Source organism: Saccopteryx bilineata, chromosome 6, assembly GCF_036850765.1.
Source record: "Saccopteryx bilineata isolate mSacBil1 chromosome 6, mSacBil1_pri_phased_curated, whole genome shotgun sequence".
Classification (NCBI taxonomy): Eukaryota; Metazoa; Chordata; class Mammalia; order Chiroptera; family Emballonuridae; genus Saccopteryx; species Saccopteryx bilineata.
The window spans coordinates 210,597,192-210,605,582 of NC_089495.1; positions in this window are offsets into that span (position 1 = coordinate 210,597,192).

Here is an 8,391-nt window from a genome sequence, read left to right on the forward strand (position 1 = left end):
CCCGTCCTGCGTCATCGGGGAACTGCACGTGTGACAGTGAAGAGACACCACTGCGCACCGATCAGAACGGCCAAAACCCAGAGCTCTGACAACACCAAGTGCTGGCGAGGACGTGGAGCAGCTGGGACTCTCGGTCGCTGCTGGTGGGAACGCAGACGGGCGGCCACTTCGGAAGACAGTCGGTGCTTTCTTACAAAGCAAAGCAGGCTCCTACGGTCCAGCAATGGTGCTCCCCGGTATTTACTTGAAGGAGCTGAAAACTGTGTCTGCATGGAGACCTGTACATGGATATTTATAGTAGTTTTATTCATAATTGACAGAATGAGAAGCCACCAAGACGTCCGTCCACAGGTGGATAACTAAATCCAACGAGACAGTGGGTTTTCGTTCAGCACTAAAAAGAAATGAGCCATCAAGTCACAAAAACACGTGGAGGGACCTGAAACACATAGAACTAAGGGACAGAAGCCAGTCTGAAAAGGCTCCCCGCTGTGATTCCGACTCTGTGATGTCCACAGCGACCAGAGCCGTGTAGCCGGGGCCAGAGAGGAGGGAGGAGCGGGCGGCGTACGGAGGGCTGCTGGGCCCGTGAGACCGCTCCGTGTGCGGCCGTGATGGTGGACACGTGGCATTATGTTTGTGCAGACCTGCAGAGTCACAGCCCCAAGAGACCCCGGGTGGCGGCGGCTACAGGGGACGCACCACCCGGTGGGGTGTTAACAGCAGGGGGCAGTGCGTGGGGGCCAGAGTCTCTGTAACTCTCCTCTGCACTTCGCTGTGCACCTAAGACCACTCTGAACACCAAGGCAGATTGCCATTCACCGTTCTCAGAAACCCACAGGTCAAGCTGACCAAAGAATAAATAAAAATAAAATACAGAGCCTGACCTGTGGTGGCGCAGTGGATAAAGCGTTGACCTGAAAATGCTGAGGTCGCCGGATCAAAACCCTGGGCTTGCCTGGTCAAGGCACATATGGGAGTTGATGCTTCCAGCTCCTCCCCCCTTCTCTCTCTCTGTCTCTCCTCTCTCTCTCTCTCTCTCTCTCTCTCTCTCTCCTCTCTAAAATGAATAAATTAAAAAATAAAAATAAAATACAGAAACGCCCAGCAACAGTTAATGTGCTCGATCTAACAGAGACACGTAGACACCTGACCAAGAGAAAGCATACATGGTCATTTACAGGAACAGGGTGGCCCTAGCCTAGGGCACAGAGCTGGCCGCACAGCCCGGGGAGGCAGGGTGGAGGTGGCAGGGGCCCAAGGAGGGCCTTCGGAAGGGACCTGCCGTGTAGCCCGAGAGTAGATTGTAGCCGAGCGTGTGGAAACCAGAGGCCGGTTGGAGGGTGGCCGAAATGACCCTGATGACCACTCTGCCCAGCCAGGGGGTCGCGGATGGGGCGACGGTGGGGGAGATATCTGAAAGTGAGGGCCAGGGTGTGGGAGTCAATTTGTTTTCAGCCGTACCTGGCTGGTGGTGTCCCCTCTCCTGAGACAGGAAGGCAAGGAGGCAAGGTGTGGCCAGAGGACGAGATGGGGGGGACTGGGGAGGCCATGGGACCATGCCCCAGAGGATAGAGGCTGGGGAGGGGGACTGGGGGGGCGTGGGACCATGCCCCAGAGGATAGAGGCTGGGGAGGGGACGGGGGAGGCCGTGGGACCATGCCCTAGAGGATAGAGGCTGGGGAGGGGGACTGGGGGGGCGTGGGACCATGCCCCAGAGGATAGAGGCTGGGGAGGGGACGGGGGAGGCCGTGGGACCATGCCCCAGAGGATAGAGGCTGGGGAGGGGGACTGGGGGGCCGTGGGACCATGCCCCAGAGGATAGAGGCTGGGGAGGGGACGGGGGAGGCCGTGGGACCATGCCCCAGAGGACAGAGGCTGGGGAGGGGGACTGGGGGGGGGCGTGGGACCATGCCCCAGAGGATAGAGGCTGGGGAGGGGGACTGGGGGGGGGCGTGGGACCATGCCCCAGAGGATAGAGGCTGGGGACGGGGACGGGGGAGGCCGTGGGACCATGCCCCAGAGGATAGAGGCTGGGGAGGGGGACGGGGGAGGCCGTGGGACCATGCCCCAGAGGATAGAGGCTGGGGAGGGGGACTGGGGAGGCCGTGACACCATGCCCCAGAGGATAGAGGCTGGGGAGGGGATGGGGGAGGCCGTGGGACCATGCCCCAGAGGATAGGGGCTGGGGAGGGGACTGGGGGGCCGTGGGACCATGCCCCAGAGGATAGAGGCTGGGGAGGGGGACGGGGGAGGCCGTGGGACCATGCCCCAGAGGACAGAGGCTGGGGAGGGGACGGGGGAGGCCGTGGGACCATGCCCCAGAGGATAGAGGCTGGGGAGGGGGACTGGGGGGGCGTGGGACCATGCCCCAGAGGATAGAGGCTGGGGAGGGGGACGGGGGAGGCCGTGGGACCATGCCCCAGAGGATAGAGGCTGGGGAGGGGGACTGGGGAGGCCGTGACACCATGCCCCAGAGGATAGGGGCTGGGGAGGGGACTGGGGGGCCGTGGGACCATGCCCCAGAGGATAGGGGCTGGGGAGGGGACTGGGGGGCCGTGGGACCATGCCCCAGAGGATAGAGGCTGGGGAGGGGGACGGGGGAGGCCGTGGGACCATGCCCCAGAGGACAGAGGCTGGGGAGGGGACGGGGGAGGCCGTGGGACCATGCCCCAGAGGACAGAGGCTGGGGAGGGGGACTGGGGGGGCGTGGGACCATGCCCCAGAGGACAGAGGCTGGGGAGGGGACGGGGGAGGCCGTGGGACCATGCCCCAGAGGATAGAGGCTGGGGAGGGGACGGGGGAGGCCGTGGGACCATGCCCCAGAGGACAGAGGCTGGGGAGGGGGGCTGAGGGGCCGTGGGACCATGCCCCAGAGGATAGAGGTTGGGGAGGGGGGCTGAGGGGCCGTGGGACCATGCCCCAGAGGATAGAGGCTGGGGAGTGGGACTGGGGAGGCCGTGACACTATGCCCCAGAGGATAGAGGCTGGGGAGGGGACTGGGGAGGCCATGGGACCATGCCCCAGAGGACAGAGGCTGGGGAGGGGACTGGGGAGGCTGTGGGACCATGCCCCAGAGGACAGAGGCTGGGGAGGGTACTGGGGAGGCTGTGGGACCATGCCCCAGAGGACAGAGGCTGGGGAGGGTACTGGGGAGGCTGTGGGACCATGCCCCAGAGGACAGAGGCTGGGGAGGGGACTGGGGAGGCCGTGGGACCATGCCCCAGAGGACAGAGGCTGGGGAGGGGGACGGGGGAGGCTGTGGGACCATGCCCCAGAGGACAGAGGCTGGGGAGGGGACTGGGGGGCCGTGGGACCATGCCCCAGAGGATAGAGGCTGGGGAGGGGACAGGGGAGGCCGTGGGACCATGCCCCAGAGGACAGAGGCTGGGGAGGGGGACGGGGGAGGCTGTGGGACCATGCCCCAGAGGACAGAGGCTGGGGAGGGGACTGGGGGGCCGTGGGACCATGCCCCAGAGGATAGAGGCTGGGGAGGGGACAGGGGAGGCCGTGGGACCATGCCCCAGAGGACAGAGGCTGGGGAGGGGGACTGGGGGGCCGTGGGACCATGCCCCAGAGGACAGAGGCTGGGGAGGGGGACTGGGGAGGCCGTGGGACCATGCCCCAGAGGACAGAGGCTGGGGAGGGGGACGGGGGAGGCCGTGGGACCATGCCCCAGAGGACAGAGGCTGGGGAGGGGGACTGGGGGGCCGTGGGACCATGCCCCAGAGGACAGAGGCTGGGGAGGGGACTGGGGGGCCGTGGGACCATGCCCCAGAGGACAGAGGCTGGGGAGGGGACTGGGGGGCCGTGGGACCATGCCCCAGAGGACAGAGGCTGGGGAGGGGACTGGGGGGCCGTGGGACCATGCCCCAGAGGATAGAGGCTGGGGAGGGGGACGGGGGAGGCCGTGGGACCATGCCCCAGAGGACAGAGGCTGGGGAGGGGACTGGGGGGCCGTGGGACCATGCCCCAGAGGACAGAGGCTGGGGAGGGGGACTGGGGAGGCCGTGGGACCATGCCCCAGAGGACAGAGGCTGGGGAGGGGGACGGGGGAGGCTGTGGGACCATGCCCCAGAGGACAGAGGCTGGGGAGGGGACTGGGGGGCCGTGGGACCATGCCCCAGAGGACAGAGGCTGGGGAGGGGGACGGGGGAGGCTGTGGGACCATGCCCCAGAGGACAGAGGCTGGGGAGGGGACTGGGGGAGGCCGTGGGACCATGCCCCAGAGGATAGAGGCTGGGGAGGGGATGGGGGAGGCCGTGGGACCATGCCCCAGAGGATAGAGGCTGGGGAGGGGATGGGGGAGGCCGTGGGACCATGCCCCAGAGGATAGAGGCTGGGGAGGGGACTGGGGGGCCGTGGGACCATGCCCCAGAGGATAGAGGCTGGGGGGGGGACTGGGGAGGCCGTGGGACCATGCCCCAGAGGACAGAGGCTGGGGAGGGGGACGGGGGAGGCCGTGGGACCATGCCCCAGAGGACAGAGGCTGGGGAGGGGACTGGGGGGCCGTGGGACCATGCCCCAGAGGACAGAGGCTGGGGAGGGGACTGGGGGGCCGTGACACCATGCCCCAGAGGACAGAGGCTGGGGAGGGGGACGGGGGAGGCTGTGGGACCATGCCCCAGAGGACAGAGGCTGGGGAGGGGACTGGGGGGCCGTGGGACCATGCCCCAGAGGACAGAGGCTGGGGAGGGGACTGGGGGGCCGTGGGACCATGCCCCAGAGGATAGAGGCTGGGGAGGGGACTGGGGGGCCGTGGGACCATGCCCCAGAGGATAGAGGCTGGGGAGGGGACTGGGGGGCCGTGGGACCATGCCCCAGAGGATAGAGGCTGGGGAGGGGACTGGGGGGCCGTGGGACCATGCCCCAGAGGATAGAGGCTGGGGAGGGGACTGGGGAGGCTGTGGGACCATGCCCCAGAGGATAGAGGCTGGGGAGGGGGACTGGGGAGGCCGTGACACCATGCCCCAGAGGATAGAGGCTGGGGAGGGGGACGGGGGAGGCCGTGGGACCATGCCCCAGAGGATAGAGGCTGGGGAGGGGGACTGGGGAGGCCGTGGGACCATGCCCCAGAGGATAGAGGCTGGGGAGAGGAACTGGGGAGGCTGTGGGACCATGCCCCAGAGGATAGAGGCTGGGGAGGGGGACGGGGGAGGCCGTGACACCATGCCCCAGAGGATAGAGGCTGGGGAGGGGGACGGGGGAGGCCGTGACACCATGCCCCAGAGGATAGAGGCTGGGGAGGGGGATGGGGGAGGCCGTGGGACCATGCCCCAGAGGATAGAGGCTGGGGAGAGGAACTGGGGAGGCTGTGGGACCATGCCCCAGAGGACAGAGGCTGGGGAGGGGACTGGGGGGCCGTGGGACCATGCCCCAGAGGACAGAGGCTGGGGAGGGGACTGGGGGGCCGTGGGACCATGCCCCAGAGGATAGAGGCTGGGGAGGGGACTGGGGGGCCGTGGGACCATGCCCCAGAGGATAGAGGCTGGGGAGGGGACTGGGGGGCCGTGGGACCATGCCCCAGAGGATAGAGGCTGGGGAGGGGGACTGGGGAGGCCGTGACACCATGCCCCAGAGGATAGAGGCTGGGGAGGGGGACGGGGGAGGCCGTGGGACCATGCCCCAGAGGACAGAGGCTGGGGAGGGGGACGGGGGAGGCCGTGGGACCATGCCCCAGAGGATAGAGGCTGGGGAGGGGGACGGGGGAGGCCGTGGGACCATGCCCCAGAGGATAGAGGCTGGGGAGGGGGGCTGAGGGGCCGTGGGACCATGCCCCAGAGGATAGAGGCTGGGGAGGGGGACTGGGGAGGCCGTGACACCATGCCCCAGAGGATAGAGGCTGGGGAGGGGGACGGGGGAGGCCGTGGGACCATGCCCCAGAGGACAGAGGCTGGGGAGGGGACTGGGGAGGCTGTGGGACCATGCCCCAGAGGACAGAGGCTGGGGAGGGGGACGGGGGAGGCCGTGGGACCATGCCCCAGAGGACAGAGGCTGGGGAGGGGACTGGGGAGGCCGTGACACCATGCCCCAGAGGATAGAGGCTGGGGAGGGGGACGGGGGAGGCCGTGGGACCATGCCCCAGAGGACAGAGGCTGGGGAGGGGACTGGGGAGGCCGTGGGACCATGCCCCAGAGGACAGAGGCTGGGGAGGGTACTGGGGAGGCTGTGGGACCATGCCCCAGAGGACAGAGGCTGGGGAGGGGGACGGGGGAGGCCGTGGGACCATGCCCCAGAGGATAGAGGCTGGGGAGGGGGGCTGAGGGGCCGTGGGACCATGCCCCAGAGGATAGAGGCTGGGGAGGGGGGCTGAGGGGCCGTGGGACCATGCCCCAGAGGATAGAGGCTGGGGAGGGGGACTGGGGAGGCCGTGGGACCATGCCCCAGAGGACAGAGGCTGGGGAGGGGACTGGGGAGGCTGTGGGACCATGCCCCAGAGGATAGAGGCTGGGGAGGGGGACGGGGGAGGCTGTGGGACCATGCCCCAGAGGACAGAGGCTGGGGAGGGGACGGGGGAGGCCGTGGGACCATGCCCCAGAGGACAGAGGCTGGGGAGGGGACTGGGGAGGCTGTGGGACCATGCCCCAGAGGACAGAGGCTGGGGAGGGGACTGGGGAGGCCGTGGGACCATGCCCCAGAGGACAGAGGCTGGGGAGGGGGACGGGGGAGGCCGTGGGACCATGCCCCAGAGGATAGAGGCTGGGGAGGGGGACTGGGGAGGCCGTGGGACCATGCCCCAGAGGATAGAGGCTGGGGAGGGGGGCTGAGGGGCCGTGGGACCATGCCCCAGAGGATAGAGGCTGGGGAGGGGGACTGGGGGGCCGTGACACCATGCCCCAGAGGACAGAGGCTGGGGAGGGGGACGGGGGAGGCCGTGGGACCATGCCCCAGAGGACAGAGGCTGGGGAGGGGACTGGGGGGCCGTGGCACCATGCCCCAGAGGATAGAGGCTGGGGAGGGGACTGGGGGCCCGTGGGACCATGCCCCAGAGGACAGAGGCTGGGGAGGGGACTGGGGAGGCCGTGGGACCATGCCCCAGAGGACAGAGGCTGGGGAGGGTACTGGGGAGGCTGTGGGACCATGCCCCAGAGGACAGAGGCTGGGGAGGGGACTGGGGAGGCCGTGGGACCATGCCCCAGAGGACAGAGGCTGGGGAGGGGACTGGGGAGGCCGTGGGACCATGCCCCAGAGGACAGAGGCTGGGGAGGGTACTGGGGAGGCCGTGGGACCATGCCCCAGAGGACAGAGGCTGGGGAGGGGACGGGGGAGGCCGTGGGACCATGCCCCAGAGGACAGAGGCTGGGGAGGGGACTGGGGGGCCGTGGGACCATGCCCCAGAGGACAGAGGCTGGGGAGGGGACTGGGGGGCCGTGGGACCATGCCCCAGAGGACAGAGGCTGGGGAGGGGACTGGGGGGCCGTGGGACCATGCCCCAGAGGATAGAGGCTGGGGAGGGGACTGGGGGGCCGTGGGACCATGCCCCAGAGGACAGAGGCTGGGGAGGGGACTGGGGGGCCGTGGGACCATGCCCCAGAGGACAGAGGCTGGGGCCACAGAGGGGAGGCCGTGGGACCATGCCCCAGAGAATAGAGGCTGGGGAGGGGACTGGGGGGCCGTGGGACCATGCCCCAGAGGATAGAGGCTGGGGACGGGGACGGGGGAGGCCGTGGGACCATGCCCCAGAGGATAGAGGCTGGGGACGGGGACGGGGGAGGCCGTGGGACCATGCCCCAGAGGACAGAGGCTGGGGAGGGGGACTGGGGGGGGGCGTGGGACCATGCCCCAGAGGATAGAGGCTGGGGACGGGGACGGGGGAGGCCGTGGGACCATGCCCCAGAGGACAGAGGCTGGGGAGGGGGATGGGGGAGGCCGTGGGACCATGCCCCAGAGGAGAGAGGCTGGGGCCACGGAGGAGAGGCGGCCGGGTGCCCCTGCTCCCTCGCCAGGAGACTGGGCGTGCATCGGAGAATGCCGACTATGTAGAAACCTCTCTTCCTAACCCTCAGGTTCCTTCCCCGGCTCAGCCCAGAGACGCTTAGTGTCTGAGTGGGATGTGCCTGCTGACAGCCTGCAGCCAGCCCCTGTGAGGGAGGCAAGGGTCCTCTGTCCCCCCTGGCTGTGCTAAGAGGCTGCTCCTACACCCTTCCAGCCTCTTCAGTACACTTCCAGTTATCACTGAGCCAGTGTGGAGTGTTCTGCAAACCGCTGGAGGGTAGAAGTCGAGTGTGGGGGTGGGTTTGGGGTGGGCTGCCTGCCCCACCCCTGGCAGCGCAGATTCCTGGCCTTCACGCCCCCTCTCCACTCTTGCCCTTCCTTCCCCGGGGCTCAGTCTGGATCCTCTTGGGTTTTGTCCAACCCACAGCTGAAGAACCTGGGCCCATCTCCTCACCT